At 38.6% G+C, this 8,420-nt stretch overlaps 1 pseudogene; it reads right to left on the bottom strand.

Annotated features, from left to right (window-relative positions):
• Nucleotides 1-7,725: 7,725 nt before the first annotated feature.
• LOC127675936 (uncharacterized) lies at nucleotides 7,726-7,895 on the bottom strand (annotated as a pseudogene).
• Nucleotides 7,896-8,420: the final 525 nt, after the last annotated feature.

Genomic DNA, 8,420 nt, shown 5'->3' with positions numbered 1-8,420 from the left:
TTATAACAATAGCATTTGGTTTTGCCCTAGGTCCCTGGGTCATTAGTCCCACATTCTTGTCCACCCAAGCACTGATAGGTATAGATTCCATCTCATGGAGGAGGCCTTCAGTCAAATCAGATATTGGTTGGTTATGCCCACAATCTTGTACCATTGTTGCCCTAGCACATTTTGCAAGCAGGACACCATTGAAGATCCAAAGGTTTATGGCTGGGTTGCTGTTTACATTTCTAGATTGGTAGCATGCAGAATTTGTGTGAAAGCTCTATGGAAACACCATCTCAACTTCTTGATATTCAAGGAGCTAACGAGATATTCAATACTAACAGTGTTGTCTTCAGCAATGGGGTCCGGTCTGTTTGTAGAGAGCAACCTACAGTCTTCTCAAGGGTCAAGGTTTTTTGAAGGTTCTCATAGGACCCCTTTAGCCAACAATTGAATTTGATGTAACCCATTCCTAGTACTAGACATTTCATATGGTAACAAGAGGCGTCCAGCTGGGGCTCTTTCTCCCCCATTATTAGGCAGTTTCACTTATATTTTTTCATATATATATATATAGATAGATAGATAGATAGATAGAGAGCTTCTATTATACTAGGGGTTATAAGTCTGTGTAATTTGCTTATCTGACCTTGCTTTAAGTTTGGTAAGTGGTATGTAAGGAGAAAATGCTCCATTTCTTTTAGATTTTACAATTTAATAGAGTACATGTTTTTAAAGTATGTCCTTATGATTCTCTGGATTTCTTCATTGTCTGTTGTTATGTTCCACTATTCATCTGTAATTTTGCTAATTTAGATCTTGTCTTTGTGCCTTTTAGTTAATTTAGATAATGGTTTGTTTATCTTATTGATTTTCTCAAAGAACCAACTTCGTTTCATTGATTCTTTGGTTTTGTTGTTTGTTTCTATTTTACTGATTTCAGCCCTGAGTTTAGTTGTTTCTTTCTGTCTAACCCTTTCAGTTTATTCTAAGTTAGCATCACTTACTATATGTGAAATTAGTTCTCATTTATAGGGCGAAAAGTTCATGTTATTTGTAAAAAGAACTACAAAAGGAGGAGGGAATGCATGAAGGTTGAAAATGTCACAGACCATGGGGAAATTTTAACAGTTCTACTTGCTTAGAAGACCTAGTCCCATTGTCACCAGAGACTTCCGAGACCCAGAGCTGGTATATACAAATATGTTAGGCACTACCCTTAACCTTTGTAAATGACTCTGCTTTACAACCAACCATGGTTTGTATACAACTTTAAAAACAAAATATCAGTCTCACACTCTAATCACTTCAAAGGAGATTTTAAAAAAATGAAATTCCCATTATTTCAGGATTTAAAAATTTGCCTTTGTTCTGAACCCAAACCTCAGGCCACTAGGACTGGATGGTGTGGATTTCTAAAAAAGTAAACATAGGTCCATCCCTGCTTCCTACAATTCCTGCTGTTACATAATATGAGCTTCTCTTGAAAAAAAAAAACAATTGCAAATCATAGCTAGAGATTTTGCTTCTTTGTCTCTCCCAAGTAATTACTAAAGTGCTGGGAAGTGGTGGAAAATATACTATTACCTGCATATGTTTAGGGCACCCTAGAGAGAAGAATAATAATACAGAGTGTTTCTGAAAATTGCTTTGATTGCTCATGTTTAGAAAATGAGCCACTCACCTTACAAACTACCACTTTTTTATAATAATGACTAGAATTGCATGTTCCATACTCCAAGAAGAATACTAAAAAACGACTATAGAAGCTATTACCAAGAAACAGACATCTATATAGCGTTTGATAATAGACCTGTGGTAGGTTATTATTCAAAGAGGACAAGGTTCTCAAACAAACGATGAATGATTACTATGTGTCAGCACTATGTCAGGTGTTTTTAATATTAGATCTCATTTAATATTTATATTTCCAAGAGCTAAGAACTATTGTCATGACTAATTTACAAGTGAAAATAGCAGTACTGTCACTTTCTTCTTGCTAAGGTGAATGCTTCTTCTGTTACTCAGACTGAGCTAAATCTCATATATATATATATGAGATTGTGTTAATCTGGGCCTAGAACTGACTAATGACTTGAAGCCTCACACAAGATAAATGAGGATTCTACCTCTGAATTACACCCCAGTTTACCAAAAGGAAGTATCTTTCCCTTAATTAGAAATGCTGATAGAATGCTGGAGATATAACTCAGTGGAAGAACGAATGTTTGCCAAACATATGTGAGTCCCTAAGTTAAATTCCCAGTATCAAAAATGTGTTGATGGAGATAAAGACTCCATTTAGAACAGGACCAAATAAAAATGTATAAGGTTTATTTGAAGATCATTTTTTAAACTTTAAAGTACCATCAAAAAGTATAAAGAACACTTGCATAAATACAAAGATGTACTATTCTTAAATATTTAAATTCAATATTATAAGATGATGATTCATGTGTTAGTCTCAAGCTTGGTGTATTAATTTGTGCCCCAAATGGCTATCTCCACAGAACGTTTTGAATTTAGACAAGCGCAAACACAAGCATGCATTCACCAGGGACCAGAGAACTAGTGGAAAGTGTAGAGCAGTGGGAATTACAACAGCGATGCAGGATGGTGAGTAGGGAAAAATAAATAAGAATGCCTAGTCTGGTTGCAGAGACTTAGTGGGTCCAGTAGTCCAAATGTGAACTGAACAAGGACCACACCAATGGACATATGAAAATGGATGAGGTAAAGCCCACAAAGCTTCGACCCTACACAAACTAAAGGTAACTGGGGAGAGCTGGAAATGAAAAAAGTGGTCTTCCCTGTGAAAAGGAAACCAACTGAGGTTCCAGTACCAAAAAGCCATTCTTGAAAACATACACACAATTAACATCACATGCACTAAACAGGTTATATTTAGGAGCACATGTGCACATACATATATATGTATGCACACAATGACAATTAGTAGAAGAAGAGGCTAGGAATTGGAAAGAGAGCAAGGAGGGTTATATGGGTGTTTTGGAGGGAGGAAAGAGGGAAGAAAAATGTACCTATATTAGATTCTCAAAAATGATTCTAATTATTAAATATAATGGATAAAATATAGGTTAGTATATACTACATGTGATCATTCGTAAAACATAGCTCATTTCATTGCATAAGAGTAGAACATATTTGAAAGTATTTATACAAAAATATAATGATTCCTTCAGGGAAACTGGTCTAAGATGGAGGTAAATTTATTCTTCATTATCATACTAATTTATGGTATTTGTCCAAATGACTGTATCCTACATATTGTATATGTAAGGCCAAAAATGATCCAAAATAAAAATGGAGTTTAGTGAGGAAAACAACAGTCTTATTTTAAAATTAAAACACTTCTATACATGTTCTGAATAATGGAAAACTCAAGCAGGTGCCCATATGAAAACTACTTGCAAGTTTCTGTTAATTACAGGCTAAAATTGTACCAATTATACAACGTGGGTGATACAAGGGTTAAAGCAATTTTTGTAACTATAGTAGAACTGTATCATCCAGATCAAGAGAACTGATTGCTCCAATTTACTGGGTACACTTTCAGCCATGCCTGGAGCATTGTGCTTATCTCACAAATTAGGGAAGATATTCTAGGAAAAGTATCCAAGAGAAAGATGAACTGATGAAAAACCTGAAAAAGTTTAGTTTCTATGCTATTTACTTTGGGACTAATATACACTTAACATTTAAATTTTTTATTGAGAATTTCATACTCAACTTTCCTATGAGACAAGTTCTCCTTCACTCCAGGCACATTTTATTACCATGAATGACCTTCATCTCCTGATTTTCCTGCTCTATCTCCCTGAGTGCTTGAGATGACAGACACATGTGTCATATCTCTCTCTCTCTCTCTCTCTCTCTCTCTCTCTCTCTCTCTCTCCTTTTCTTTTTCTTTCTTCCTTCCATTCTTTTTTCTTTCTTTCTTTCTTCCTTCCTTCCTTTCTTTTTTCCTTTCAAGAATTAATTTCTAAAATAAAGGCAAGGAAAATGTCTTTTTCTTCTAATATATGAAGACAACAGGGTTACAATTCTTTTATACCTCTCCCAATAGCATTACTACCAAGCATCTAAAGGTAACAAGCCTTGGCTCAGGATAAAGATGTTTTAACAACCTGGTTGTAAGGTAGAAGCTGAATGGGAAAAATATATACTGCCTCTCTTCATGCCATATTCCTTGCATGAATAATACTGATCCTCAGAGCAGTACTGCAAGGATCATGTTATCTGTTTTCCACAGGAGAAAATGGAAGATCAATAATAATTTTTACCTAAAGCCCATCTCTTCTCCCCTCCTCCTCTCCTTCCTTTCTTTCTTGCTTCCTTTCTTCTATCCCTTCCCCCTTTCCTCTCTCTTCCTATTCTTTTGCCTCCCTGTTCTGTGTTTTGACTATTAGAGCTAGGACCCTATAAATTCTAAGCAAATCTTCTGTTGAGCTTTATCACCAGCTTGGGCAAGTATTTAAATATTGTTTACAAGAATGTCCTAACTCTGCCTCCGTGCATGCTGTTTCATCCCTCCAATAGCAATATGAATAGAAATGTTCTGTCTAAAGCATACATTTGATGCTCTTTGATTGATTCCCTGCATAAATGACTTAACTAAATTTACCATATCCTTCATGATCTGGCCTTTGACTATGTTTCTGTTGTCACTCATCATTTATGACCATAAAAGATATTTTCTAATTATCCACATACATACAGAAAAAAATGGTTCAATGGGAAAATATGTATCCTCTATGAGATTTTCCTGTATTATCATAAGTTGGCATTGTATATAATCTTTGGTCTCATTTGCAATTATTTGTAAATCAGAGTTAACAATGTTTTGATACTTGTTAGAATGTTAAGGGAAGACCACTTGGGAAGGACTTGGGTTGTATATTAATTGGCAGAGTGCTTGGCTAGTTTGCAAAAGACTCTAAATTTCATCTCTAGCACTATATAACACTGGGCATGGTGGTACTCCTTTAATCCCAACATTGTAGATATAGAAGTCATTCTCAATTACACAATGAGTTTGAGGTTACTCAGCTGCATGAGCCCCTACCTAAAAAATGAAAAAGGGTATCCAAGGTTTACATTAAGGGAGAGAGACAGATTTGGACTTTGAATATAACAAAAGTAAATGGCAATTAACCAAGGAATAAATAGACAAATAAAAATCAATGAATGGAAAAATTTTTAAGAGGAAATTTTGAAGGTAGGGAGATTCTCATGAAAATCACCCAATAGGATACTTGATGAAGATAGGTGAAAGATTATGATAGCAACCATAAAGGATATGAAATTTTATCAAATATCAAAGGTAGGGAGATAACATTGTAGCATTCTTCACTAAAACTGTATTTCAAAGTCTAAATGCAAGATAAGGACTTAGCCAAGGAGAGTGCAGAAGAGTTTCACTAAAGCTCAGTCAAGAAGAAAATCTGTCAGCAAGCATTTCTTGGCATCAGCAACAGCCATTTCCTGAGATGCTCTGACAGATCCTGACCAATTCAGATGCAGATGCTTGCATCCAACCATTGGATTGAGTACACGGACCCCAGTGGAGGAGTTAGGGGAATGACTGAAGGAACTGAAGGGGTCTTATCTGCATCAGTGGGTGGCTAGTCCCTTGGTCCTGGGAATGCTTCATGCCCCAATGCAGAGGTATGCTAGAGTGGTGAGGCAGGAGTGGGCGGGTGGATGAGGGAGTACCCTCATAGAAGCAGGGGGAGGGGGATGAGATAGGGGGGTTTGCTGAAGGAAAACCAGGAAAGACGACAATATTTGAAATACCAACAAATTAAATATTCAATAAAATAAGCAGAAAATCTTCAAGAACAGATACCTTGGAATTAGCACTCTATAAGGTTGCTCTTAACTCTAAAGTGATGGAAATGAGATATTGGATGCCAAGGTCTGCATCACATTTCTATGACTGCTGGATGAAAAGAAGCTCAGAATAAAACGAACTACTCTGTAAGTTTCCCCATAGATCTGTGATAGCAGCCAAAATGGCCTTTCTGGTTTGGTTAGATTAAAGTCTAAGTAAAATTGAGGAACCATACCAGAAAGATGGATATGATTTCTAGGGTGTTCCTGGATGGACTCCTGTTGTGAATTTCTTAGTGAACATCCCTATATAGTTTTAATTGAAGCTGCTTCTTTCTATTTGTGTAGGCAAGTCACACCAATGATTTGCTAAAAAGGAATGGAAATGAGCTCAATGAAATGGTGCAAACAGCTTGCAATAGACATCTCTTCCCAGACAGGCACTTCTTCGACTTCTCTCTGAGAAGGTGCCAAAGTCAACTCATGGGGTAAACAGCTCCAACAGCCTAGTCGTTTGACAGGTATGAACTAGAGGACATAACATACTCCTTAATCACCGGGTCCCATGCTTCTTTCCTCCTTTGCACCTCAGGGGGGCAGAACAGAAGGAGAGACCTTTTATTAAAATTCTATGCATGGCTCACAACTTTCATACTTATTATTACAGATCATGTCTGGAGTCACTTAAACATCAGAGTCACTCAGCTGGGCTGGGACATTAAAACAAGAAGACTGCATTGAAATGATACACAGGAGGAGGTAACTTGTCAGTATTCATAGAGAAGCTATATGGTTTGGGGGTTTTGTTTTGTTTTTCACTTTTATTCATCCTGACCACAGTTCCCCCTCCTTCCAGATCCTCCTCCTCTGTTCTCTTTTCCCCAGACCAACTCCTCCTCTGTTTCCCATAAAAAAGTAAACAGAAACAAAGAGAGATACTCCTAGGGCTAGCCACTGAATATGACCTAACAAGATCCAATAAGACTGGGCACAGATCTTCATATCACAGCTGGGCGTGGCATCCTGGTGGGAGGAAATGTTCATTACAATGACTCCTAGGTCTGGCACAAGGCCTCTGGTTTCTGCTACTCTATCAATCCTGGAACCTCAGTGGGACTCCTCTTCTATATCCTTTTGATGCCCTGTGTCATGGAGCTCTTGGATCTGAGGGACCATTCCTTTCACATACTCCAGCAGTTCATCGATGGGGTAGAAGTTGAGGAGGGCCTATTTAAAGCCCCTGATCTGGGCCTAAGAGGTACCTGAGTTTAGCAGATCCTCAGGGTCCATTCACTGGGAACCCATGCAATTTGGGCCAGCTCTACTCTGTTGCCCAAGTGAAGTGTAGTAGTAACTCTCATGACCAAGAAGCCAAGATGCCTGTTGTAGGTAGCAAGAAGTGAGAGGTGGGGGTCATCTCTTCCTTGCCCATGTCACCCCAGAAAAGATAAGTGGCAGGGCTAGGTCTCCTGTACTCATGTTCTTGGGGCCAGCTTACCTACACCCCTAAACCCATCTACACCCATCCTTCAGGGTCAGCTCTACTGCACTGCCTAGGAAAGGTACATGGCCCATTCCCCCAAGTGCTTTAGAGGGTAAGATACAGGACCAACTCTCCTGCTTTCATGACCACAGGGCCTGGTCTTTCATCTGCCACAGGTGGTGAGGGGCAAGGCAGTAGGAGGGTATCACTCCCTCATCCATGCCACTGCACAGGAGACAAGTCACCTTGAGAGGGTCATCTGTCACAGGCTCACTTCACTCAGAGGCCATGGACCTAGGCAAGGTTCTTCTAGTCTGAAGCTTACTTCCCCCTCTTGGGAGCCCCTTCAGGCCCTCTGGGTGCCAGATTGGTGATTGTCTTAGGTGTGCTTTTTTTCTCCAGGGAATGCTAGGTTACTAATCATTCAAGTGTTCATAGGGGAGAACACTGAAAGTAGACACACCCTTTCTCCTCTTTGCTACCTACTGACACACACACACACACACACACACACACACACACACACACACACACGTAACATAGCAGAAACACCTGCAATGCCTCTAGGGTCAGGCAACTCACAGCATTTTAAAGTGAACGTTATTTCGTTCATAATTTTTGGACATTGAAAACTGCATTTCCCAAATTACACTTACATATGTACAAGTTGAAACTATTTTTTGAGATTATAAAATAATTACATCATTTCCCCCTTCCCTTTCCTCCATCCAGATCCTCCCATAAACCTCTTCTTACTCTTGTTCAATTTCATGGCCTCTTCTTTTCATCAAATGTTCCTGTGTATTCCTAAATAAATATAACCTTCTCAATCTGTGTAATGGTATATGTGTGTATGTGTTTTCAGGGCTGACGGATTGATATTGGATAACCAATCAGTGTGTTTTTCCTTGGGAATGAATATTTCTCCCATGCCCACCAGTACTTAGGAACCTATAGGCCTTTGTGCAGGGTTGAAGTCTTGGCATGTCCATTAGGGTCATCCTTTTTTGGCTCATGTTTGGGAAGTCATGTTGATGAGACATTATGAATGTAGCTTCTGACATTCCTGGGAGACACACTCACACCAAATTCCCTGCTC

The sequence above is a fragment of the Apodemus sylvaticus genome, chromosome X (genome assembly GCF_947179515.1).
Source record: "Apodemus sylvaticus chromosome X, mApoSyl1.1, whole genome shotgun sequence".
Lineage (NCBI taxonomy): Eukaryota > Metazoa > Chordata > Mammalia > Rodentia > Muridae > Apodemus > Apodemus sylvaticus.
The sequence above is the reverse complement of the archived record's forward strand: the minus strand, read 5'-3'. Positions and strand labels throughout refer to the sequence as shown.